Here is a 26,572-nt window from a genome sequence, read left to right as displayed (position 1 = left end):
AGCAAAGCACTCTGATAGTACAGAAAAAGCAAGCTGTTGACATTGGAGGGGGGAGTGGGTGGGGAGCGGATTGAAGGACGCCAACAGAACAGAATTCTTTGGAACCGTCTCGAAAAGAAGCTCAGAAATCATCCTCAGAACTGCATTCAGCACAAACAAGTACTAAGACATCCTTAGGTAGCCTCCTTTCCTTCATCAATAATGCTAAGTGAAACAAGATTGCCCAAGATAAGTCAGCATTTCTGTGTGCCAAGACCATGGAGAAAAGAAGAATCACTTCCCTCCATAAAGCCTTCGCTTTAAAATGGAAATTATTTAATTTGCACACAAAACGCACACAAAACATATCTATAGAAAATTCCACGCTCTCCGGACAAGAACGACCTTAAAGGGCATCTAGTCCAACGTCTTATTTCCTCTGTGAGGACCCATCAGTATCAGCCTCTACCTAAATAACCCTAACGCCCGAAATGGCCCATGCCACTGTGGTCTGCTCTTAATACTAAAACATTCTCCCTCACACTGTCTTGCTGTTGCTTCCACCCACTGCTCCCAGAACTCCTTCTGGGGTCACAAAGAGCAAGTTCACGTCCCCTTCCATGGCAGAGTCCCACTCTGCTCCCTCCTCCTCCACCCCCTTTCTCTCTTCTCCACACTAACCACTTCTGGTTCCTTCTTTCATCCATCCTAAACGGCCCCCTTCCTTTCCCTCCTCTATCTCTCTGTCTCTCACTGTTCCAGGACTTTTTTTTTTTTTTTTTGGAGCTGACCTAGTGCTCAAGAAATTTAGCATTCTTTGGAGAGCTGAGCATTTAGTCTGGGGTCTGGGAGAGAGGCACAGAGGATCCAAAGGAACATGGGTTAACTCTGTGAGCCTTGACCCAGGAAGAAGACCCTGGCAGAGTAACCTAACTTTCTGACCTTGACCTTGAAATGCCACCTTTGGCATAAATTAGAATATTGTAGACATTATAACTCTTTGGAAGCAAATAAGGCAAAGAGGTGAAGAGCATCTCCTGAGCCCACTCCACCCCAAGGACACAAAGAATTTAGGGAGTCTTGTGCCTCCGGTAAACCATGGTCCCTCTAGTCTTGTTAATCCCAGCTTCTCAACTCCCACGGCCAGGCTGCATTAGAATATGTAGTTTTTAACCATGTCTATATCTGAGCATTGGATTCTAACCACTACTTGCCTGTGTGACCTTGGGCAAGACACTTAAAGTCAGCAAATGAAAGCATCCCAGAGGTAAAACAAAAAGAGAGCTCTAAATCATCCAGTCCAAAAATTGCCCAGAGACCTCCTGTGCGCCTCCACCCTCCCTTCCCCACCCACAGCCAGGGCAGACACTGCTAAATGATCACGGACTCTTTCCTTCTCGGTCAGGATACCGCTTCAGAATCCTTCTCAACACAGCATCTCAAAGAGCCACTACCAATCCACCATGAGGCCACATGAAATGAAACCCAAACTACTCATTCTTCAGATGAGGAAAACTGAAGCTCAAAGATGGGCCATGACCTCCCTGTGTCTCAGTGTTAGGAGCAGAACCAGAACTACAAAGGCCCCCTCCCCGTTTTCCTGAGTCCTTTCTCCTCTGCTAACTCTGATATTCAATCAGTGTTCCTTGCAGTGGGGATAGGGAACTTGCTGTTGTATTAAGTTCTGTGGTATTAAATACAGAGAAAGCATTTCTAAATAGGAGGCAGAAGCTTCAGAGAAGGCTTGGAGGAAGAGGTGCACTTGAGCTGGCCTGAAGAAGTTTGGTATCTGTAGGAACCAGTGAGCTATATCTGCCTTTTGCCGAAGAAAATTCAGGATCGGGGAAGCATTTACTGTAGCAAGAACAGCATAAGCAAAGGAATGGTAAGGACCATGGCGTGATGAGAGGAGGCTAAGGGCTGCTGAGAGAGCTGTAGCCAAAACAGAGGCCAAGGAGAGCACTGGGGGAGGGGAACAGAGATGATGACAAGACGAGATTAGAAGAGTCAACCAGAGTCTTCGTGGGGTTTTAAATGTTGATTTTTTTTAATTGACTTAAAGTCCTTAAGACTTACAAATGGGAAACAGAGATAAGAAAGGACTGGAGGGAAAGTAAAGAATCCATCTCTATTCTCAACGGAAAAAAAGCCTTGCCCTAAACTGTATTACAGGAACACTTTCATTATGTAAAAGCCTATTTTGTTTTCATGTCATTCTTAGATTACATCATAGAGTGGCTGTAGCCAGTCTCGTACCATATTATAAATAAATCACCAGCTTAATCATAGAACAAGCCAGGGCCCTAGATTTAAGAGGAAAATATTAGATCATTTTTAATAACTGATATAACTCAAGCCAGTCACCACTGAAGCAGGGGGAAGTGATGTCATCCTAAAGGAGTCCAAAGAGGAACCGGAGAGGGTCAGCCCTGGCAGGTCCCAGAGAAGCTTCCATTTACAAAGGAAGAGGTGGCTGATGGTAGCTGAGGGGAACTCATCCTCTGGACTGAACAATCTTGTCATGAAAACCAACAATGACTTCTTAATAGACCTTCCTCATGAAACACAGTGTACAAATAGTTGTTCCCAAAACGACTATATTTCCAAAGACCAGAAAACATGAGCATATTTTGATGTCTGTTATTTACGTCTTGGGAGCCATTGAGCAAAATTATAAATGTTAAGGCTTTTAGTTATTCAGGAAAAGATGAAATCTGGGGTGACATATGCAAATGCTGCAGGTCTGGCCCAAGCCAAGGAGACAGTGCAAAGTGGGGACACTGAGATAATGGTCTGACAAAGAAAAGAACCAGGGTGGTTTCTAGCAGTTACAGACTATTAAGGAGATTGGAAATGAAACCATTTAATGTGCACCAACTATGCATTAAGTAGCATACACAACTGGCACTTTAAATATGTCATGCTGCTTTGTGAGCACAGAAGAATCTGTAAGATAGGTACTACTGGCACAATATTTTTCAGATATGGAAACCACTTTAAAAATGATTAAACGACTTAAGTAAGATTATGCAGCTAATATATGACAGTCTCCCTACTCCAATTCTGCTTTATCAGGGACACATCGTTTTTTGAGGCAGGAGCCCGATGTGTCCCCCTTTGCCTGGCAACGTATCAGTAATAAAGCTATCCTTTAAAAAAAAAAAAATTTCCACTTAGCTCGTTGCTTTCCCCCAATGAAAACTACTTCTTACTATCGACTTTCAATAAAAGTTAAATAATTGATAAGAAACAGTTTGAAAGTACCAAAAGTAAAAAAAAAATATTGAAATCCAAAAGGAACTGTGGAGTTGGGAATAGTATTAACATTCTGGCCAGTGACAGTCTCAATGACCAAAGCTGGCCTTCCTTGTTTTGGCTGCAGGGCTGCTAATGAGTTTGACCATCCTTTTAAGTCTCCCATTTCCATTAATTTTTAGGAATGTTAAGGTGGGCTCTAAGGGAACCTGTCACCTTCTGTAAAATGTACTGCCGAGCTTGGTTTTATAAAAAGACTATTTTGGTGGGGGGAGGAGACGGATGCTCTGGAAAAGGGCTTTCTGCCAGACAGGAAGTACTGACTGAGGTTTTCTGTCTGATCCTGTCAGTCTCACAGTAACGTTGTGTATTGGTTCACTGTTCTTAATACAAATGTTATTCATAACTGTAGAGACACACTGTCTGAGCCAAGTAATACTGATTTATGCAACTTTTCAGGACACAGCGTGACTCAATAAGAGATGTAGACCCTGAAATTTAACTAAAAGAACAACATCAAGTCTCAAGTCTCCAAATTTTGACCTATTTTCCCCAATCTCTTTCTGGGACAGGATAGAGGTTGCAAAAAGCAGAGAATACATGCCTAAAAGTTGAATGGACTGATTTGGAGGCAGAGACTGTGCGGAGAGGTGGAAGGGACGCACTGGGCCAGAGTCTGAGGTGCCTTAGATGTCCCTCCCATGGCTACCCCTGGCTCCGTGGCCCTGGAAGAGTCTGTCCGCTCTCTGGGTCTTGGCATCTCATCTGCACAGCAAAGAGCTCAAGTAAGAACATGCAAACATTTCCACCAAAGCAGCCCTAACTGCTAAAGAAGGCAAAGAGTCAGAGGTATAGTAGCACAGCATTAATTAAAAACTTGTGTTCTTCCTCTGAAAAGCCATGCTAGTTTTTCATTCTGTGTGATTACATATCAATGCTTATATTCAGATTTTAAATGGAGTTCTCCCCCAAAAAAGTCTTCAAGTAAAATTGATCCACAGAGGTGCACTGAGAATATGCACTTTAGCACTTGCCATGTAAGCTTGGGTGTCTGAGGCAGGTAGCACCCAGAGGGCCCCCTGTAACTCCACCTCCTGTGCTTCAGGCCCTTGTGCAGTCCCTCCCCTTGACTGGGCTGGATCTAGTGACTTGCTTTCAGCAAGCAGAATGAGGCAGAGGAAATGGTGTGTCACTTCCAGGATTAGGTTACAAAAAGGCTGTGGATGTGGCTTGATCTGAGGGGTTGTGTCTTGCTCACTTGCTCTGAGGGAAGCCAGCTGCCATGTTGGGAGCTGCCTATGGAGAAGCCCACAAGGCAAGCAACTGAGGGCAGCCTCCAGCCAACAGTCGGCGAGGAGCTGAGGCCCCCAGTCCAACAACCCATGGGGAACTGGATCCTGCCAACGATGTGACTGAGCTTGGTGGTGGGTCCTCCCCAGCGGAACCTTCAGATGAGACTGCAACCTCAGGACAGACCTGGAGGTACCCATCTAAGCTGTTCCCAGATTCCTGACTCACAGAACCTGTGACATAATCAATGTTTCTTGTTTTAAAGTGCTAAGTTTGGGGTAACTGGTTATGCAGCAATAGATAGAGAAGACAGCATTCCAATCTGAGAGGTCCAGTCCTGGATTATTTTAAAGGCCCCTACCAACACCACCATTTTTCTTCAGGCTTAGGGAGTAGACCAAAAGAGACTGGCTGTCAGGAACTCTTGAAAGGAACCCGTGTCCCACAGAATGTAGAGATGATTGTTGGCTTGGTAACATATACCCAGGCATGCTCTGGCAACCTGGAGGTGACCATGGAAATAATATCAGTGCAGGTCAAAATCAACATGACACTTTCGGCAGCAGTACAGTGATTGGAAATAAACCAGAGACTGAAGCACATGTGGAAGGTGAAAGGCTCCTTGCCTGCCCAGCTGTGTTCTGCCATCAGCTACATCACCATCAGAACCTGTCCAGCCAAACTGCAGCTCCATGGTTCACTGAGAAGTTCTGAGGTCAGGCCCCCTCCTCCTAGAAACCTTCCCCAATGTTCCCAATACTTTCCACTCCCCCATCCTTTCATCTAAGGCCCTTGAGAACTGAAGCTATAACTTAATTACCTCGATTTCCCAAGAACCTAATATAAGACCTGGTGATCAGAGGGAGACCTTCAAGATGGTGGAAGAGTAAGATGCGGAGATCACCTTCCTCCCCACAAATACATCAGAAATACATCTACATGTGGAACAACTCCTACAGAACACCTACTGAACGCTGGCAGAGGACCGCAGACCTCCCAAAAGGCAAGAAACTCCCCACGTACCTGGGTAGGGCAAAAGAAAAAAGAAAAAACAGAGACAAAAGAATAGGGACGGGACCTGAACCAGTGGCAGGGAGCTGTGAAGGAGGAAAGGTTTCCACACACTCACTAGGAAGCCTCTTCGCGGACGGAGACTGTGGGTGACAGAGGGGGGAAGCTTCGGAGCCGCGGAGGAGAGTGCAGCCTCCACAGGGGTGTGGAGGACAAAGCGGAGAGATTCCCACACAGAGGATCGGTGCCGACCAGCACTCACCAGCCCGAGAGGCTTCTCTGCTCGGCTGCTGGGGCAGGCGGGGGCTAGGAGCTGAGGCTCAAGCTTCAGAGGTCAGATCCCAGGGAGAGGACTGGGGTTGGCTGCGTGAACACAGCCTGAAGGGGCTAGTGCACCACAGCTAGCCGAGAGGGAATCCAAGAAAAAGTCTGGACCTGACTAAGAGGCAAGAGACCATTGTTTCGGAGGGGGTGAGGAGAGGGGATTCAGAGTATCGCCTAAACGAGTTCCAGAGACGGGCGCGAACCGCAGCTATCAGTGCGGATCCCAGAGACGGGCATGAGACTCTAAGGCTGCTACTGCAGCCACCAGGAAGCCTGTGTGTAAGCACAGGTCACTATCCACACCTCCCCTCCCGGGAGCCTCTGCAGCCCGCCACTGCCAGGGTCCCGTGATACAGGGACAGCTTCCCCGGGAGAACACACGGCGTGCCTCAGGCTGGTGCAACATCATGCTGGCCTCTGCCGCCCCAGGCTCGCCCCACATTCCCTACCCCGCCCTCCCCACGGTGTGAGTGAGCCAGAGCCCCCGAATCAGCTGCTCCTTTAACCCCGTCCTGTCTGAGGGAACAGACGCCTTCAGGTGACCTGTTACACGCAGAGGCGGGTCCAAATCCAAAGCTGAACCCCAGGAGCTGTGCGAACAAAGAAGGGAAAGGGAAATCTCTCCCAGCAGCTTCAGGAGAAGTGGATTAAATCTCCACAATCAACTTGATATATCCTGCATCTGTGCAATACCTGAATAGACAACGAAGCATCCCAAAACAGAGGCAGTGGACTTTGGGAGCAGCTGTTGACTTGGTGTTTGCTTTCTGCATCTAATTTGTTTCTGGTCTTATGTTTATCTTAGTCTAGTATTTAGAATTTATTATCATCGGTAGATTTGTTTATTGATTTGGTTGCTCTCTTCCTTTTTTATATATATATAATTTTTTTTTCTTTTTCTCTTTTTATGAGGGTGTCTGTATATGCTTCTTTGTGTGATTTTGTCTGTATAGCATTGCTTTTACCATTTATACTAGGGTTCTGTCTGTCCGTTTTCATTTGTTTCCTTGTTTTTTAGTATAGTTTTTAGTGCTTGCTATCATTGGTGGATGTGTATTTTTGGTTTGGTTGATCTTTCTTTCTTTCTTTCTTTTTTTATTACTTTTTAATTTTTTTATTTTTAATAATTTTTTTAATTTTTTGTTTTAATAACTTTTTAATTTTGTTTTATTTTTTCTTTCTTTTTTTCTCCCTTTTCTTCTGAGCCATGTGGTTTACAGGGTCTTGGTGCTCTGGCCAGATGTCAGCCCTGAGTCTCTCAGGTGGGAGAGCCAAGTTCAGAACATTGGTCCACCAGAGACCTCCTGGCTCCACATGATATCAAACGGCGAAAGCGCTCCCAGAGAACTCCATCTCAACGCTAAGAACCAGCTCCACTCAATGACCAGCACCCTACAGTGCTGGACACCCTATGCCAAACAACTAGCAAGACAGGAACACAACCCCACCCATTAGCAGAGAGCCTGCCTAAAATCATAATAAGGTCACAGACACCCCAAAACACACCACTGAATGCGGTTCTGCCCACCAGAAAGAGAAGACCCAGCATCATCCACCAGAACACAGGCACCAATCCACTCCACCAGAAAGCCTACACAAACCACTGAACCAACCTTAGCCACTGGAGGCAGACACCAAAAACAAGGGGAACTACGAACCTGCAGCCTGCAAAAAGGAGACCCCAAATATAGTAAGTTAAGCAAAATGACAAGACGGAGAAACACACAGCAGATGAAGGAGCAAGGTAAAACCCCACCAGACCAAATAAATGAAGAGCAAATAGGCAGTCTACCTGAAAAAGAATTCAGAGTAATGATAATAAAGATGATCCAAAATCTTGGAAATAGAATGGAGAAAATACAAGAAACGATTAACAAGGAACTAGAAGAAGTAAAGAGCAAACAAACAATGAAGAACAACACAATAAATGAAATTAAAAATTCTCTAGGAGGAATCAATAGCAGAATAACTGAGGCAGAAGAATGGATAAGTGACCTGGCAGATAAAATAGTAAAAATAACTACCGCAGAGCAGAATAAAGAAAAAAGAATGAAAATAATTGAGGAGGGTCTCAAAGATATCTGGGAAAACATTAAACACACCAACATTCAAATTATAGAGGTCCCAGAAGAACAGAAAAGAAAAGGGGCTGAGAAAATATTTGAAGAGATTATAGTTGAAACCTCCCTAATATGGGAAAGGAAATAGTCAATGAACTCCAGAGAGCGCAGAGGGTCCCATACAGGATAAATCCAAGGAGAAACACACCAAGACACATATTAATCAAACTATCAAAAATTAAATACAAAGAAAAAGTAAAAGCAGCAAGGGAAAAACAACAAATAACATACAAGGGAATCCCCATAGGGTTAACAACTGATCTTTCAGCAGAAACAATGAAAGCCAGAAGGGAGTGGCAGGACATATTTAAAGTGACGAAAGGGAAAAACCTACAATAAGGATTACTCTACCCAGCAAGGATCTCATTCAGATTCGATGGAGAAATTAAAACCTTTACAGACAAGCAAAAGCTAACAGAATTCAGCACCACCAAACCAGCTTTACAACAAATGCTAAAGGAACTTCTTTAGGCAGGAAACACAAGAGAAGGGAAACACCTACAATAACAAACCCAAAATAATTAAGAAAATGGTAATAGGAACATACATATCAATAACTACCTTAAATGTAAATGGATTAAATGCTCCAACCAAAACACATAGACTGGGGCTGAATGGATACAAAAACAAGACCTGTATATATGCTGTCTGCAAGACACCCACTTCAGTCCTAGGGACACATACAAACTGAAAGTGAGGGGACAGAAAAAAATATTCCATGCAAATGGAAATCAAAAGAAAGCTGGAGTAGCAATTCTCCTATCAGACAAAACAGACTTTAAAATAAAGACTATTACAAGAGACAATGAAGGACACTACATAATGATCAAGGGGTCAAACCAAGAAGAAGATATAACAATTGTAAACATTTATGCACCCAACACAGGAGCACCTCAATACATAAGGCAAATGCTAACAGCCATACAAGGGGAAATCAACAGTAACACAATCATAGGAGGGGACTTTAACACTCCACTTTCACCAAGGGACAGATCATCCAAAATGAAAATAAATAAGGAAACACAGCTTTAAATGATGCATTAAACAAGATGGACTTAAATTGATATTTATAGGACATTCCACCCAAAAACAACAGAATACACTTTCTTCTCAACTGCTCATGGAACATCCTCCAGGATAGACCCTATCTTGTATCACCAATCAAGCCTCGGTAAATTTAAGAAAATTGAAATCGTATCAAGTATCTTTTCCGACCACAACACTAAGAGACTGGAAATCAATTGCAGGAAAAAATCTGTAAAAAAATACAAACATGTGGAGGCTAACAATACACCACTAAATAACCAAGAGATCACTGAAGAAATCAAAGAGGAAATCAAGAAGTACCTAGAAACAAATGACAATGAAAACATGACAACCCAAAACCTATGGGATGCAGCAAAAGCAGTTCTAAGAGGGAAGTTTATAGCAATACAATCCTACCTTAAGAAACAGGAAACATCTCGAATAAACAACCTAACCTTGGACCTAAAACAATTAGAGAAAGAAGAACAAAAACATCCCAAAGTTAGCAGAAGGAAAGAAATCATAAAAATCTGATCAGAAATAAATGAAAAGGAAATGAAGGAAGCAATACCTAATATCAATAAAACTAAAAGCTGCTTCTTTGATAAGATAAACAAAATTGATAAACCATTAGCCAGACTCATCAAGAAAAAAAGGAGAAGACTCAAATCAACAGAATTAGAAATGAAAAAGGAGAAATAACAACTGACACTGCAGGAATGCAAAGGATTATAAGAGACTACTACAAACAACTATATGCCAATAAAATGGACAACCTGGAAGAAATGGACAAACTCTTAGAAAAGCACAAACTTCCAACACTGAACGAGGAAGAAATAGAAAATATGAACAGGCCAATCACAAACACTGAAATTGAGACTGTGATTAAAAATCTTCCAACAAACAAAAGCCCAGGACCAGATGCCTTCACAGGCAAATTCTATCAAACATTTAGAGAAGAGCTAACACCTATCCTTCTCAAACTCTTCCAAAATATAGCAGAGAGAGGAACACTCCCAAACTCATTCTATGAGGCCACCATCACTGTGATACCAAAAGCAGACAAGGATGTCACAAAGAAAGAAAACTACAGGCCAATATCACTGATGAACATAGATGCAAAAATCCTCAACAAAATAATAGCAAACAGAATCCAACAGCACAGTAAAAGGATCATACACCATGATCAAGTGGGGGTTATCCCAGGAATGTGAGGATTCTTCAATATAAGCAAATCAATCAATGTGATACACCATATTAACAAATTGAGGAATAAAAACCATATGATCATCTCAATAGATGCAGGAAAAGCTGGTGACAAAATTCAACACCGATTTATGATAAAAAACCTCCAGAAAGTAGGCACAAAAGGAACTTACCTCAACATAATAAAGGCCATATATATGACAAACCTACAGCCAACATCGTTCTCAATGGGGAAAAACTGAAACCATTTCCTCTAAGATCAGGAACAAGACAAGGCTGTCCACTCTCACCACTATTATTCAACATAGTTTTGAAAGTTTTAGCCACAGCAATCAGAAAAGAAAAAGAAATAAAAGGAATCAAAATCAGAAAACAAGAAGTAAAGCTGCCACTGTTTGCAGATGACATGATACTATACATAGAGAATCCTAAAGATGCTACCAGAAAACTACGAGAGCTAATCAATGAATTTGGTAAAGCAGCAGGATACAAAATTAATGCACAGAAATCTCTTGCATTCCTATACACTAATGATGAAAAATCTGAAAGAGAAATTAAGGAAACACTCCCATTTACCACTGCAACAAAAAGAATAAAATACCTAGGAATAAAACTACCTAAGGAGACAAAAGACCTGTATGCAGAAAACTATAAGACACTGATGAAAGAAATTAAAGATGATACAAACAGATGGAGAGATATACCATTTTCTTGGATTGGAAGAATCAAAATTGTGAAAATGATGGTACTACCCAAAGCAGTCTACAGATTCAATGCAATCCCTATCAAACTACCAGTGGCATTTTTCACAGAACTAGAACAAAAAATTTCACAGGTTGTATGGAAACACAAAAGACTCCGAATAGCCAAAGCAATCTTGTGAAAGAAAAATGGAGCTGGAGGAATCAGGCTCCCAGACTTCAGACTATACTACAGTATATATATATATATATATATATATATATATATATATATATATATCTACGGTAATCAAGACAGTATGGTACTGGCACAAAAACAGAAATATAGATCAAAGGAACAGGATGGAAAGCCCAGAGATAAACCCATGCACCTATGGTCACCTTATTTTTGATAAAGGAGGCAAGAATATACAACGGAGAAAAGACACCCTCTTCAATAAGCGGTGCTGGGAAAACTGGACAGCTACAAGGAAAAGAATGAAATTAGAAAACTCCCTAATGCCATAAACAAATACAAACTCAAAATGGATTAAAGACCTAAATGTAAGACCAGACACTATAAAACTCTTAGAGGAAAACATAGGCAGAACACTCTATGACATAAATCACAGCAAGATCCTTTTTGACCCACCTCCTAGAGAAATGGAAATAAAAATAAACAGATGGGACCTAATGAAACTTAAAACCTTTTGCACAGCAAAGGAAACTACAAACAAGATGAAAAGACAACCCTCAGAATGGGAGAAAATATTTGCAAATGAAGCAACTGACAAAGGATTAATCTCCAAAAAATACAAGCAGCTCATGCAGCTCAATATCAAAAAAAAACAAACAACCAAATCCAAAAGTGGGCAGAAGACCTAAATAGACATTTCTCCAAAAAAGATATACAGATTGCCAACAAACACATGAAAGGATGCTCAGCATCACTGATCATTAGAGAAATGCAAATCAAAACTACAACGAGATATCATCTCACACTGGTCGCAATGGCCATCATCAAAAAATCTACAAACTATAAATGCTGGAGAGGGTGTGGAGAAAAAGGAACCCTCTTGCACTGTTGGTGGGAATGTAAATTGATACAGCCACTATGGAGAACAGTATGGAGGTTCCTTCAAAAACTAAAAATATAACTACCATATGACCCAGCAATCCCACTACTGGGCATATAACCTGAGAAAACCATAATTCAAAAAGAGTCATGTACTACAATGTTCACTGCAGTTCTATTTACAAGAGCCAGGACATGGAAGCAACCTAAGTGTCCATCGACAGATGAATGGATAAAGAAGATGTGGCACATATATACAATGGAATATTACTCAGTTAAACTGAAATGAAATTGAGTTATTTGTAGTGATATGGATGGTCCTAGAGTCTGTCATACAGAGTGAAGTAAGTCAGAAAGAGAAAAACAAATACCGTATGCTAACACATATATATGGAATCAAAATAAAATGGTTCTAAAGAACCTAGGGGCGGGACAGGAATAAAGACGCAGGCGGAGAGAATGGACTTGAGGACACGAGGAGGGAGAAGGGTCAGCTGGGACGAAGTGAGAGAGTGGCATGGATATATATACACTACCAAATGTAAAATAGACAGCTAGTGGGAGGCAGCCACATAGCACAGGGAGATTAGCTCCCTGCTTTGTGACCACCTAGAGGGGTGGTATAGGGAGGGTAGGAGGGAGATGCAAGAGGGAGGAGATACGGGGATATATGTATATGCATAGCTGATTCACTTTGTTATAAAGCAGAAACTAACACACCATTGTAAAGCAATTATACTCCAATAAAGATGTTATAGAAAAAAAAAAAAAAAAAAAACCTGGGCAGAGAGCAAGCACACGCCCTGTGAACCAGGTGTAAATATTTGGCAGCCGTCTATACAGGACTCATGCAGTTCTCCATCCATTCGCCATCAGCCCCCCTCCATCACATAGTAGCCCAATGGGGGAGAACCTGAGAACTCCTGACAACCTAGGGCTCTGCCTAAGGTAGAGTACAAGTGTGTCCACTGTGCTGAGGTCAGGAAATAGAAGCATGTGGAATTAGGAGGAAGGAAACAAAAGAAAGAGCCAGCTTCTCCTTCTACTTACATGGACAGCAAAACATCTCCAACAACACATCCCTTGGTTACAGAACAGCCACAGGGCCTCAGGAGTCTGGATGAGTCCCTGCTCAGACCCAACAAATCCTTCTGTAACTTTTGAAGCAGTAGCATAAAAGCATTAAAGCTGGCTACACAGATGGTCACACATGCCCAGAAATCACCTGACAGACTGGAGGGAGCCAAGACCTTCACCTCTGACGGAAGTGACCAATGCTTTGCTTCCGGTAGAGATTAATACCTGATTCTTCTGAGGACCAAAGAGGAAATATTAAAACTGAAAGCCCTTGGCTACCATCAACAATTGTATGCTAGTATCAACAGAGGGAAATAATTTCCTTCCTGACTCCCACTAGGCCAGTCACGCCTAGAGCAGAAGGTGTGATTATCTAATCAAACAACGCAAGTCCCACATGGCTAGACTATAGCTTCTAGGGAATTTCTCAAAGCACTGAGACTTCCTCAGTCTCTGAATCTACCTCCCTCCACCTCCTGCTGCCTAGAGCAAAAACAAATAGGGAAAGTAATCACAATACGCAACTTCATCTCAACTTCAACCATGATCATTAAGCTAGGTTCCAGATCTAGCTCCTTTCCAAGACTGAGGACAAATCACTGCCCATCCAGTCCTGGGGATGATGTGGGTACAGAGTTGGAAGGAAGGATACACACTGAGCGTATACTATGCACCAGGAACAGCGCAAGGGATTGCACATTCCATTGCCTTATGTTTCTTTATATTCAAGATCAATATTTTTCTTTATGGTCCATGTCTTATTTTTCTTTATATTCTTTATGTTGAAACTAAAGAAGAAAACAAGTGTAATGACCTATCATGTATGGACCACACTTTACAGTTTGCAAAACAAGTTGGCATCTATCAACCCACTTGCTCTAAACAAACACGAGAGGTGGGCAGGACAACGATTATTATTCCTAATCCTCTGATCAGGGGAATGAAGGCGGAGGGATGTTGTTTTCTAGGGTTGCACATCTAATATTTGGTAGGTCTTCTGATACCCCATGCCACCATACTCGCTGCCTTTTTATGCACTCGCAAACTTCTTAAGGTGTACTTGGTCCCAGAAGCCTATTTCTGTCCAGTTATTTGTTTCATTCTCATAAAACCATGAAGTTCAGCCTCATCTGTGCTAGAATTCCTAAAGCTTTCCGACAGAGAATTGGCCAGCACCTGATAGAACACCCTCAGGAAAAGGGCCAGTCACTACCTTTGGATTTAGTCTTTCTATCCAGGAAAATGCACTGTGCACCTATTATGTGCCAGAGATCCTACGAGCCTGTGGAGCTACACATATGAGCAGGAGATACTGCCCCTCTTCTGACTGCATTTTATATTCTTAAAGGCCATTGTCATGTGTGCCCTGCATCCTGCCTTTGCCGGGTCTCATTCCTGTAACAGTGGGACATCATTTCCGGTCCTCTCAACATCCTAGTGTGGATAGGCCAGTTGGCTAATGTCCCTTTCAGAGGAGGAGGTAAGGACTAAAGTCCAACACCCTAGGAGAGCCCCAACAGGAGGGTAAAAAAAAGGTTTCTGGTCGCCCACAAAGCCTTAGTCCTCTCTCTGCCCCCTATCAGCTCTCACATACTCTTTGGAGGAGCCACCTCTTCTCCACTGTGTAGCTGCCATAAGCTTCCAGGTGACAGCAGGCAGCCAGCTCGTGACCAAGAGGGGAAACATCCTGAGGATGCAGCCAACACACACACAAGAGGGCACAGCAAGGAGCACTGCAGAGAAGCAGAGCCCAGGTCCTGCTCAAACGGAGCCTAAGGCCCGCCTTACCTCAGGACTTGCCGGCTTCTGGCAGGGCCACCCACCCTCGCTGTTCTCTCTGTACTGCAGTCTGAGGCTGCATCAGTGTTTGGGAAGACAAAGGCCACTGCTGGCTCATAATTAGCTTATGGACAACAGACACTTCTGAGTTTCTTCCAACGTGCTCCTGGCAAGGTGCTCTCTCCCATTCTGTCACGACACACTCGATTTTTTGTTTGAATCCAAGTACAGGCTTCATGTTCATCACTATTTAATTTTAAGCACTGAAAAAACTCAGGCAGTAGAGCGGAGAACAAAGGTTTACAACTGATGCTCAAAGTATATGCTTGGGGCAAAACATTTCAGACCATGTTTGAAATGTTAACAGACTAAAATGTTTAAGAGTCCAAGCAGTGGTTTCCAGCCTTTCATCTTATGCAGATCCATAGGTGCAAAGAACACTGGGTGTCCTTTTAAGATACATTGATTAAGAAAACAAAGGGTGGGGCTTCCCTGGTGGCGCAGTGGTTGAGAGTCTGCCTGCCGATGCAGGGGACACGGGTTCATGCCCCGGTTCAGGAAAATCCCACATGCCGCGGAGCGGCTGGGCCCGTGAGCCACGGCCGCTGAGCCTGCGCGTCTGGAGCCTGTGCTCCGCAACGGGAGAGGCCACAACAGTGAGAGCCCCGCGTACCGCAAAAAAAAAAAAAAAAAAAGAACGAAAACAAAGGGTGACAAGATGTAACTGTAAACTCAGCCATACTTTTAAATGAAATTAGGTTTTATGGATCACAACAGCATCTGCTCCCTTTTGAAAAACTACACCATAAACATGGCAACACATATTATTTATTTGGTAAAAAGCCAGAGGTGGGGCATATAGGGACTGGCCCTGGAGATGGAGAGCAAAAATCTAGAATTCTAAACAGAAGCCTTTCCCAGAATCCCCCAGCTATTTTCCTCAGATACCCCTACAGCCCAGGGTATCCCATACCATCGATTCTTTTCTAGAATACGATGTTCTACCTGCTATAAACACAGAGGAATTCCAAAACACAAGGGAAAGTTTCCCTTACCTGCTCACCATTCTCCTTTCTGAGTGTGCAACAGGATTCCAAGATTCAAACTCAGATCCCTGTGGAGCCCGTGCAGGCCCTTTAAGACAAAGGTGCACACCCTTGACTAAGAGAATTTAGCTTCCCCTACCCTCAAAGGGTTGATGTGAAATACAGTAACATCACAGAAGAAGCATCTTGCACCGGGGTGAGCAAGAACAGCTCAATACTACTACTTCTTTTCCTCAGAAACACCCATAACACTGTTCATTGACACTTTCTTTCTGGTCCTTCAATTTCAAGAACACGTCCCTCCATGACAAAGGAGAAAGAAGGAGGCAATGCAATTATTGGCAATCTAAAATCCTCATTCGTCCAAATCTTCTTCCAATTTCTCTTCCTGCCACCTTCCAAGAGCTGAGTCCTGATTTTGCTTTGCCACACATTTTATTAGCATTATTATATCCTGTCCATTGCCAATGAAATCGACTCAGGAAGAACATTTTTGTTCTTCTTAGTCCATCCTAGTTACCAGTGCCCATGCTTTAAATGGAAACCACTGATTTTTACAACTCATTAAAATATGCATATTGATTATAAAAGGAAAAAGTTTTCTTCTTTGCATAGGACTCACCAACTGGGGAAAAATATCTACCCTCCGATGAGTGTCCTGTAGAACAACGGAGAAAGCACTAAACTGGAATCAGGTGACTGGATTCTGTCTTCAGTTCTCTTTCCTCAATGTTCCCACCTGTCGAAATGGGAGAAGAAGGTTGCTTATGAATCTCTAGGATCTTACCAGCTGTAGAACTTCCCAAGTTTATGAACTTACTGGGTAAACCATACTGGGAATACCAGGCTTGAAACCCGCAAATCTAGTGGCTGACCTCTGTATCTCCTAAGCTGCCAGTCAGCTCCTGGCACTTCTATTTCACTAATGTGCCTTAGAATGATGAGGAAGGAGAATGCTGGTACTCCAGCGTTCATACCTCAGCTTTTGGGGAGAATATGGCTTCATCATAATATCAGAAGTGAAAGAGATAGATCAATTAGATACTCACATTTTAGGCAAGAAAAAATTAACAGCAAAATCTGAACTACAATAAATAAAAACAGACAAGGAATATGAGTTTGGAGATAGATTTCTAACTATGGGATCTAGTGGCCGCTGTGAACCTTAGTTTCCTTGCCCAAAACATGAGAGCCAGTGAGCAGCAGAGGGCTGGACAACCTTGATGCTTCCTGGGAAGTTCTCATTACTGGAGGACTTTATTTATTTCATTAAGAACAATCAGTATTTTGCTATGGATTCTGCAATATATATTCCAACAGACAATTCCAGGGTAGCTGGTTGTTAAAAAGTGTGTCTTTTGTAGACACAGGGGAAATCCACATACCAGAAAAATGACTACTCCCATTTTCACTGCTGTCATTTTAAACATTATTGAACCAATCATACAATTGTTTTGTGAATATGATCCCATTCAATCTTCAAATATCTGTACAAACTCAAAGTTGAGAGAGACCTTAAAAATGACCCACTTCAACCCTTCCAACTGACAGGAGAAGAACCTGGGGGCCAGAGGAGGGAGGTGGCCACCCAGGAGTGCACCATTAGTGAGTGGCAGGCAGCCCAGGGCTCAAGTCCAGGGCTCGCTCCACTGGACCGAGGTACGGCCACTGTAACAGAAGATGTCACCGACACTCGCTGGCCAGAGACCTGCCATCAGCCACACAATCAGCTTCGGAGGAAAACCAGGACTTACACACCCAGACCTCAGAACACCCGCTTCAAAGCTCTTGCATAAACACATGAAAGGATGCTCACCATCACTAATCATTAGAGAAATGCAAATCAAAACTACAATGAGGTATCACCTCACACCAGTCAGAATGGCCATCATCAAAACATCTACAAACAATAAATGCTGGAGAGGGTGTGGAGAAAAGGGAACCCTATTGCACTGTTGGTGGGAAGGTAAATTGATACAGCCACTACGGAGAACAGTATGGAGGTTCCTTCAAAAACTAAAAATATAACTACCATATGACCCAGCAATCCCACTACTGGGCATATAACCTGAGAAAACCATAATTCAAAAAGAGTCATGTACTACAATGTTCACTGCAGCTCTATTTACAATAGCCAGGACATGGAAGCAACCTAAATGTCCATCGACAGGTGATGGATAAAGAAGATGTGGCACATATACAATGGAATATTACTCAGCCATAAAAAGAAACAAAATTGAGTTATTTGTAGTGAGGTGGATGGACCTAGTGTCTGTCATACAGAGTGAAGTAAGTCAGAAAGAGAAAAACAAATACCGTATGCTAACACACATATGTGGAATCAAAAAAAAAGGTTCTGAAGAACATAGGGGCAGGACAGGAATAAAGACACAGACTAGAGAATGGACTTGAAGACACGGGAAGGGGGAAGGGTAAACTGGGACGAAGTGAGAGAGTGGCATGGACTACCAAATGTAAAATAGCTAGCTAGTGGGAAGCAGCCACATAGCACAGGGAGATTAGCTCTGTGCTTTGTGACCACCTAGAGGGGTGGGGTAGGGAGGGTGGGAGGGAGATGCAAGAGGGAGGGATATGGGGATATTTGTATATGTATAGCTGATTCACTTCGTTATAAAGCAGAATCTAACACACCATTGTAAAGCAATTATACTCCAATAAAGATGTTAAAAAAAAAAGTTCTTGCATATAGCCCAACAGCAGAAAGAAACTAAGTTGGGAAAATGGAGTATAATCAAGGTGAGTCCAGCAAAGCAATGTGTTTCCTGAGAGCTAGCGCTCTTGACGGGCATTCGAAATTTCAAAGCCATCTCACTAAAATGAGAGAAAGGCATAACTTCAAACTTGCTGAGGGGATGGAATGTGAGTAGTCCAACACTGGCTCTGTGGACAGTGAAATCTCAAAAAAAATTAAAAAACAAAAAGACCCCACCTCCAAGTCCCAGAAAACCTAAGCTCCTCCTTGCAGAGGGAGATATCAATCATAACAGTTTCTACAACAGCAGCAAAGGGTAGCTGACTTCCCAGATTTTCAAACCTCGCTGAAAGGTAAAGCTCTCCACCTTGGGCCTGGGGCAATGTTTCAGGCACTGGCTAGCTTCTCTCCATGCACAAATGAACATGGTTCCCCGTTTCCAGTCAACTTTTCTTCTAATTTTTTTTCTTCTTTTCCATAAAGAGAACAAGCAGTTCTGCTAAAAAACCACTGTGAAATGATTGAAGTTCTCAGGCAAACAAACCATTAGCAGAGTTCAAATGCAATTTAAATTACCAGTTGTTAAAGTGCGCCTCGATTTCTCTGTAAGTTTCCAAGGAGAATTACATACTATACACCATTTAATTGGTTGTTTTCTATTTTTTAACATCCATTTATTCCCCCCCATTTTATTTTCATAAGTGTCTATAAAAGCTTCCCTTTAAAAAATTATACATTGTTGGATAGATTAAACCTGAAGATTGAAAAGTAGCAGAGAAACAGCTGCAGGATTATGCAGCTCAGCAGAAATTGATGGTTTTGACACCACAAGACATGTAGAGTTTTAAAATCTTAGGAGTCACCTGATGGTGCCCTCACTGTGTACAGATGAAGACACTGAAACCCTGAAAGGGAAAGGAAGGCTTGGCCCAAGTCCTCTCACTCGTCAGTGACAGGTGCCAGGTGAGAACTCCCTACCTCCCAGCCCCGTGCTGCCTCTTCCCACTACCACATGTTGGAGGAGATGATGGGAAATGCTCAACAGATTTAATTTCCACCTGTAATTTTTTTCTTAAAGAAAATATGAAGTCATCTTCAAATACATCCCTGACCTCAAAAGTGCAGCTGGCCAATGGCAAATATCTCCCCAAAAGGGAGAAAGAGAAGTAAAGGCTGATGAATGAGTATAGTCAAAGGCGCTCCAAATGAGCAGATTCCTGGCAGGAAAAGTCAAGACACTCTTCTAGACTCATTAAACAAGTTATGGGACATTAAGACTGCGGATTTCCACTGCTTTATCTGCCCCAGAACTTGTGGCTGCCCTGGAATGAAAGGATAAAGGCAGGTCTTGTCACTTCTGTAAATGGAAAGGATTTCTAGAGGCCATCACAAGTACAGGGCGAAGTTGAAGGCTTTGCTATGGGACCTGTGTAAATTACTTAACCTCCCTGAGCTCAAGCTTTCCTGTCTTCAAAGTGGGGCTAATATCACCTACCCATCAGGGTGTATGTAATCATTTCTTGGGATGCCGTACCCAGCATGCAAAGCACAGAGCCTGCAGGCAGTGTGCATTAATCAATGCTCACCCCCTCATCTTCCAAAGTTTCTATCTACAATTTTTCAAAGCCTATGGGTCTGTGGTTCTAATTTATTAGAACTATAACTGAGTCTTATAAGCCATGTATGCTCACTAGGTCTGCTAGATACTGTGTGCCCCCTGACTGTAAATTCATTTATTTTGTCATCCAAAAAATAAAGCAAAATAAAATACATGCCTGAAAACTTACACATCCATGCATTTTCCACCAAAAGCAAACTCTCTGGAACTGCTATCTAAAAATGTCCTTCGAATCCAATTGATGAGCCAGACAGTAGTAAAAACCCCAATTTAATGCCCAAGACCTCATTTAAACTGTCCATCAGCCCTATGAAAAAGATTTCCCAATTGTCCACTGAGGAAACTAAGGGTCAGGGAGGTCAAACAACTGTCTAAGATTTGGGGGCTAGTAAATGGTAAAGCCAAGACTTGACCCCAAGTCTTCAAAATCAAGCTCTACGACCTGTGTTTTATTATTTTGCAGTTAAAACTATACTATGGACAGCTCTTCTGCTAGAGGCAGAAATATACCTGAAAAAAAATCTTCTGCTATGTTCACATTTTAAAACAAAGTCTGAACTTTCAAACTAAAAAATGTTCACATTAAAAGCAGATAGATCATTCTTGAATGTCACCTTGCTGTTATGTTCTTTTTTAATTTACTTTATTGAAGAAGAGTTGATTTACAATGTTGTGTTAATATCTGCTGTACAGCAAAGAGATTCAGATATATATATGTATGTATATATGTATATTCTTTTTCATATTCTTTTCCAATATGGTTTATCACAGGATATTGAATATAGTTCCCTGTGCTATACAGTAGGACCTTGTTGTTTATCCATTCTATATATAATTGATTGCATCTGCTACTTCCAAATTTGCAATCCATCCCTCCCCCACCTCCCCTTCCCCTTGGCAACCACAAGTTTGTTCTCTATGTCTGTGAGGCTGTTTCTGTTTCCTAGATAGGTTCATTTGTGTCATATTTTAGATTTCACATGTAAATGATATCATATGATATTTGTTTTTTTTCTTTCTGACTTACTTCACTTAGTATAGTAATCTCTAGGTCCATCCATGTTGCTGCAAATGGCATTATTTCATTCTTTTTTATGGCCGAGTAGTATTCCATTGTATATATATAGTACATCTTCTTTATCCATTCATCTGTCAATGGACTTTTAGGTTGTTTCCATATCTTGGCTATTGTGAATAGTGCCGCTATAAACATAGGGGTACATGTATCTTTTCGAATTATAGTTTTGTCCAGATATACACCCAGGAGTGGGATTGCTGGATCATATGGAGAAAAGGGAACAATCCTACATTGTTGGTGAGAACATAAATTGGTGCAGCCACTATGGAAAATTGTATGGAGGTTCCTCAAAAAACTAAAAATAGAAGCTGCCATATGATCTTGCTGCTATGTTCTTAAGTGAAATAAAGAGCTCAGAGCCCTGGCACTAAGCAGACATCTGCCAGGTATGTGAGAAGCAGGCCTGAGAAAGGTTAGCAATGAGCTAATATCAGGGCAACTCAAAAACATTATTCAAATGTCTGGGCTCATGATCAAATGAATCACGGGTAATCCTAGCATGAGCTTCTGAACACCCCCCGGCGCAACTGTTAGCTGCCACGATGTCAAATGCCCTGCATTCAGAGGTGCACAAAACAGGCATTTGCTGGCACCTCCTGTCCTTAAGAAGGCACAGTGTACGGGCCTCGCAGATATACGCGCTAAGTCAGACATGCCTTAAGCTCTCAAAGAGTTCACAGGTTCAAGAGGGAAACACTCACCCGTGACAAGACAGAAGGAAAAGTGTGCAAAGTACCAGTACGTGCAGTGTCCTTTTGAGGGTCAGGAAGAGCTCTGCCAATGATGTCTTCTAAACTGAGCCTGAAGACCCAAGAGGATTTCCACATGTGAGGAGGAGGGAAATAGGCCCAGAGAACACAGTGTGCTAAGGCCTTAAGGAGATGAGTTCAGGGTGTTCTTCTTGGGGAAAGTGACTAATCTGGTGAGGCCAGTGGCAAAAAACATGGAGGGAAGTGGTGGGACATGAGGCTGGAAAGGAATGCTGTGGCCAGAACATGGAGGACCTTGTGTGCCAGGCTAAAACACTGGCTCTTGAGACTCATGGCTACTGCATTTTGGAAAATGACACAAGAGAAAGTTAGGTGGAACTGAATCCCCTTCCATAATCAGCTTCCAAGCACAGCAAGGGTGGGAGTGTCTAAACGAAAGCTTCCTCTGGAGGGACCCCTTCTCTGTGGCCCCACCCAGAGAAGTCAGAGGAGTGGGTGGCCCTCAGAGTTGCCCCAAACCCACCCCTCCATTGACACTTTCCTCAAGTCCGGAACACTCACCCATGGAAGACCCAGAAAAGAAACCAAGTCTCGTGTTCCAAACAGGATTTCCATTCTGCCTTTAGGGAAATGTCAGCACTACCCAATTTGATGAACCAGAAGAACGCAGGCTAAACACAAGCTCTAGCCTCTTTTCTGTCACTCAAGAAGCAGGAGCCAGAGGCCTATCCAGCACATACTATGTGTGCTCAAAGCTCCATATCACAGAGCTCCCAGCCAGGCTGGCACCATGTGACTGGGGCCTTGTAATGAGCCTGAACTGAGTGATGCCACCAGCGATGTTATAAGGAAACCTTTCCCTTAAAGGAGACTTTGTGGCAGGTCCCATATGTCAAAGGCACAGGCAAGATGTGACCCTTCCCGCCCTTAAAGACCTCCCAGTCTAGAAATAGAGATAAAACATAAAGTAGGTGATGGCAGGTGCCATAGAAGAAGCACAGATAACAGTACAAATCTTCATAACAACCTGTGGGTTGGTGTGATTATTTGTACCCCCTTGACAGATGAGGCAACTCATCAGGTTAACTGACCTAACAAATCACACAGCTAAGAAGCATCACAGCCAAAACTCAAATCCAGATCCCATGCCTGTAAGCACCACACAGGTATACTTTATTGCCTCCTGGCCCACTGTGTTGTGAGTTAGCAGAACAGAGAGATCACTTATAGGGGAGTATGGATGGTAGGGAATGGATGGTGATCAGAGGTTACTTCATTCAGAAGGTGGCATCTGTGCAGAAGTTTACAGCAGAAGCAGGAGTTCTAGGGATGAAGATGGGAGAGGTCATCTCGGCTAAAAGAACAGCATGAGTTACAGCATGAAGGTGAAAAAATGAGTGAGCAAGAACATCAAGGGTGTTCACAATGGATAGGTACTGCTGTCTGGTTATGATGAGTCCTTGGTAGCAGGGGCAGGAGTTTTTACTTAAATGCCAGAAATACTAGGAAAATGTTATGAGTAACAAAATAGGTGAATTTAAAGTCAGGGAAATACCGCTGAATATACTAGGAAAATAATAAATGTTTCAAAGCAGGACTGTGGCATAGTCTCTGCTTTCCTTGGGATTGTGTGCTTCAGTGCTAAGACCATGCACTAACCTTTCAGGACCTGGGCCAGAGTCAGGAATAAAGGGCCTTCAGGTCCTTTCAGGTCAATGTACAGTGGGACACTGGACCCTCTAGAGATTAGGACTTCTATACCTATCTCATGGATCCTGACCTTCTCGAGAAGAGTTTCTACAGATAACTAAATGAATTCCAGGCCCTCGCTGGAGCATAAGTACCCCCAGTTGGTAAAAAGAGCATGGAGTACAGGACGGGAGTTATAGAATCAAAAGAACTTACACTTGATTCTTGGGTTCTCCACTAATTAACTATGGAATGCTGAGCAAGTCACTTCCTTTTAACGAAGGCACAGTTTCCTCAGTTGTAAAATGGAAATGATCATACTTACATAGCTAGGTTCTTGTGAGCATTAACAAGGAATCTGTGAGATTAAATAAAAGGATATGTGTTTCTACATGTGGGGTGACATGTTTAGAATAGGTGCTCCCCTTAAAAGCCACCACATTGATACAAACAGTATAAAAACTGCCCAATCCTCCTGGTGAAGTATCTAAATCTGGAATTGTCAACAATTTTCCCCCTGTTGAAAATTGAGCTATATTCCCCAGGCAAAGTCATTACATCTTTTTGTGCCAAATTGTTTTCATCTTTTAAATGACCCAGTAATCCCACTTTGGGCAATATACATAAGGGAATAATCCAAAAGGAAAAAAAGAAGGCAATTTGTTCAGAGATGTTATTCATAGTGCTATTTCTAGCTCCTTATATATCCCTCTATTATAGCACTTATCTCACTGTGCTGTAATTATCCACTCCCATACGCCTCCAAATTATCTTTGAATCCATCCCCGGCACCTAGCACAATGCCTGGCATACAGTAAGAACTCAATAAATGTTTGTTGACTAAATGAATGGGTAACATATGAGAGAAATTTTAAAAGAAATTCAAGTGAGCAAAAACAAAACATTGTTTTTAAGAGATGATGCTAAAAGAGTGTAAAAAAACCCCAAAAAACAGAACAACACTGGCAACTATAGACTGCAAACTATTTGAAGAGGAGTTTGTGAAGAAGCCTCAGGAGTGAATTTCAGATGATTTTGTCTATAACCTCTGAGCATCTCCAGGCTTAGGCCAAGTGCAGTTTAAGATCGCCATGAGACACCCTGGGAAAAGAGGTCACATGCTAGGTCACTTTGGCCTGGTGGCCAGAGCACAAGGCTCGGTCAGGAATCTTGGATTCCCAAACTGACTCAGCCACTACCTAACATTGACTAATCACCTAACTTCTCTGAGACCAGTTTCTCCATTGAAACTTGGAGTACTTACAGGGAAGTCCAGTCCATTAAAAGGAATTACAGGGAGCAGGGCAAGGGCCAGCAAGTGTGAATTCAAATGTAAATAAAAGAGGAGGGCTGAGGGGTACCCTTGGACCAGGGTCCCCAAGGCAAGGTGGGGCTTTGAAGCCCCAGCTCTTCCGGGCCCCCACTGAGACTTCTAAATCCATCTGACAGGGTGGTTGAAGGCGCCTCACCACAGAGTTTACCAGAGGCAGGAGTCTCTGCAAGAACAGAGGACACATCAAGGAAAAACCGTATGTTAAATATGGCCCATGAAGTCAACATCACTCTGATGTTCTGCATTCTTGGTGGGAAAGAATGCTTTATACAAATACCCAGAAAGAGCAAAGGAAGCAGCATGTTCTGCGGGGCTCATGGTGGGGCGTTCCAGCAGCTCTCAGCCAGGAAGTCAGAAGCAGGAAGCCACTGCCCTCCGGTCCTTGGCCAGAAGCTCAAGGCTAGAAACCAAAGCGGGGAGCACTCAGACTCCTTAGTCCAAACCAGCTGCAAGTCTGTGCACCCCACTCCACCTCCATCGGGGTCTCTCAGATTGCTGCCCACTTGTGCTTGACATTTCTCTGGAGGAAACTGCACCTGACATCCTACAGAGTTAGACGATCCTACCATCCCCTTCTCTCTGGTTCCACTTCGACTACCCTCATCACTGGGACTACCACCTTTCACCTGGATTATGGCTTGCTTCTACTCCTTGCAAAGCGTTTCCCCCACAGAAGTCACAATGATGCTGGTAAACGTAACTCAGATGCTTCCATCACACCTCAACTCAGCTCCAAGCCCCTTCTCAAGCTCACTGACACCTACCAGCCACTGCCTTGCCCTCATCTCATGCTTCTCCCCCAGCAGTCCACTACTTTCTGGCACACTGGTCTCCTATGCTCCTCAAACACAAACTCATTCCCACTCCACAGCCCTGGCACTGGCCTTGCCCTCAGCCTTCAATGCTCCCTGCCCAACGCCGACTTTCCCATGACTGGCTCCTTGTCATTCAGAGCTCAGCTTAAACATCACTTCCTGGGCTCTTCCTCATTCCCTCATGGGCAGAGCATCCTCTGTGAACCCTCCTAAGCGTTACTTATTATTCTCTGCTGTTTACATGTTCATCTATTACCTGCCTCCTCCACACAACCCTACTAGAATGTAAGTTCCAAGGGATCATCGTTTTTTGTGTCTTTTTCTTCACTCTAAACCCAATACTGGATCAGCGCCCAGAGCACTAAGAGGCACATAATTGGGAATCCAATAGAGACTTAATGAAATTAGATGAATGCATGCCACAGATGACAGAAGCCTCAAAGGCTGCTTCAAGGCAAGTAGCCCAGCACTGCGGCTAACATCCTGGGCTTCGGAGTCGGACGCGGATCACTGATGCTTGCACTCAGGAGCTGTAGGAGTTCAGGCAAGTTTTCCCACTTCTCTAGGCCTTATTTATCTCAACTAAAAAGGGGACAATAGGATTTCCCTGGTGGCGCAGTGGTTAAGAATCCATCTGCCAACGCAGGGGACACGGGTTTGAGCCCTGGTCTGGGAAGATCCCACATGCCGCGGAGCAACTAAGCCCGTGCGCCACAACTCCTGAGCCTGTGCTCTAGAGCCTGCGAGC

At 43.1% G+C, this 26,572-nt stretch overlaps 1 protein-coding gene across 7 annotated transcripts in view; it reads right to left on the bottom strand.

The window, feature by feature from the left end:
• LPP (LIM domain containing preferred translocation partner in lipoma) overlaps positions 1–26,572 on the bottom strand; it is a 688,691-nt gene that overhangs the window by 601,833 nt on the left and 60,286 nt on the right. For all 7 annotated transcript variants that reach the window (XM_060099284.1, XM_060099283.1, XM_060099282.1 and 4 more), the window contains one exon: positions 16,491–16,607. The gene's annotated coding sequence lies outside the window, so the exon portion shown is untranslated. The remainder of the gene's footprint in view (positions 1–16,490; positions 16,608–26,572) is intronic.

Source organism: Mesoplodon densirostris, chromosome 5 (assembly GCF_025265405.1).
Source record: "Mesoplodon densirostris isolate mMesDen1 chromosome 5, mMesDen1 primary haplotype, whole genome shotgun sequence".
Taxonomy (NCBI): Eukaryota; Metazoa; Chordata; class Mammalia; order Artiodactyla; family Ziphiidae; genus Mesoplodon; species Mesoplodon densirostris.
The sequence above is the reverse complement of the archived record's forward strand: the minus strand, read 5'-3'. Positions and strand labels throughout refer to the sequence as shown.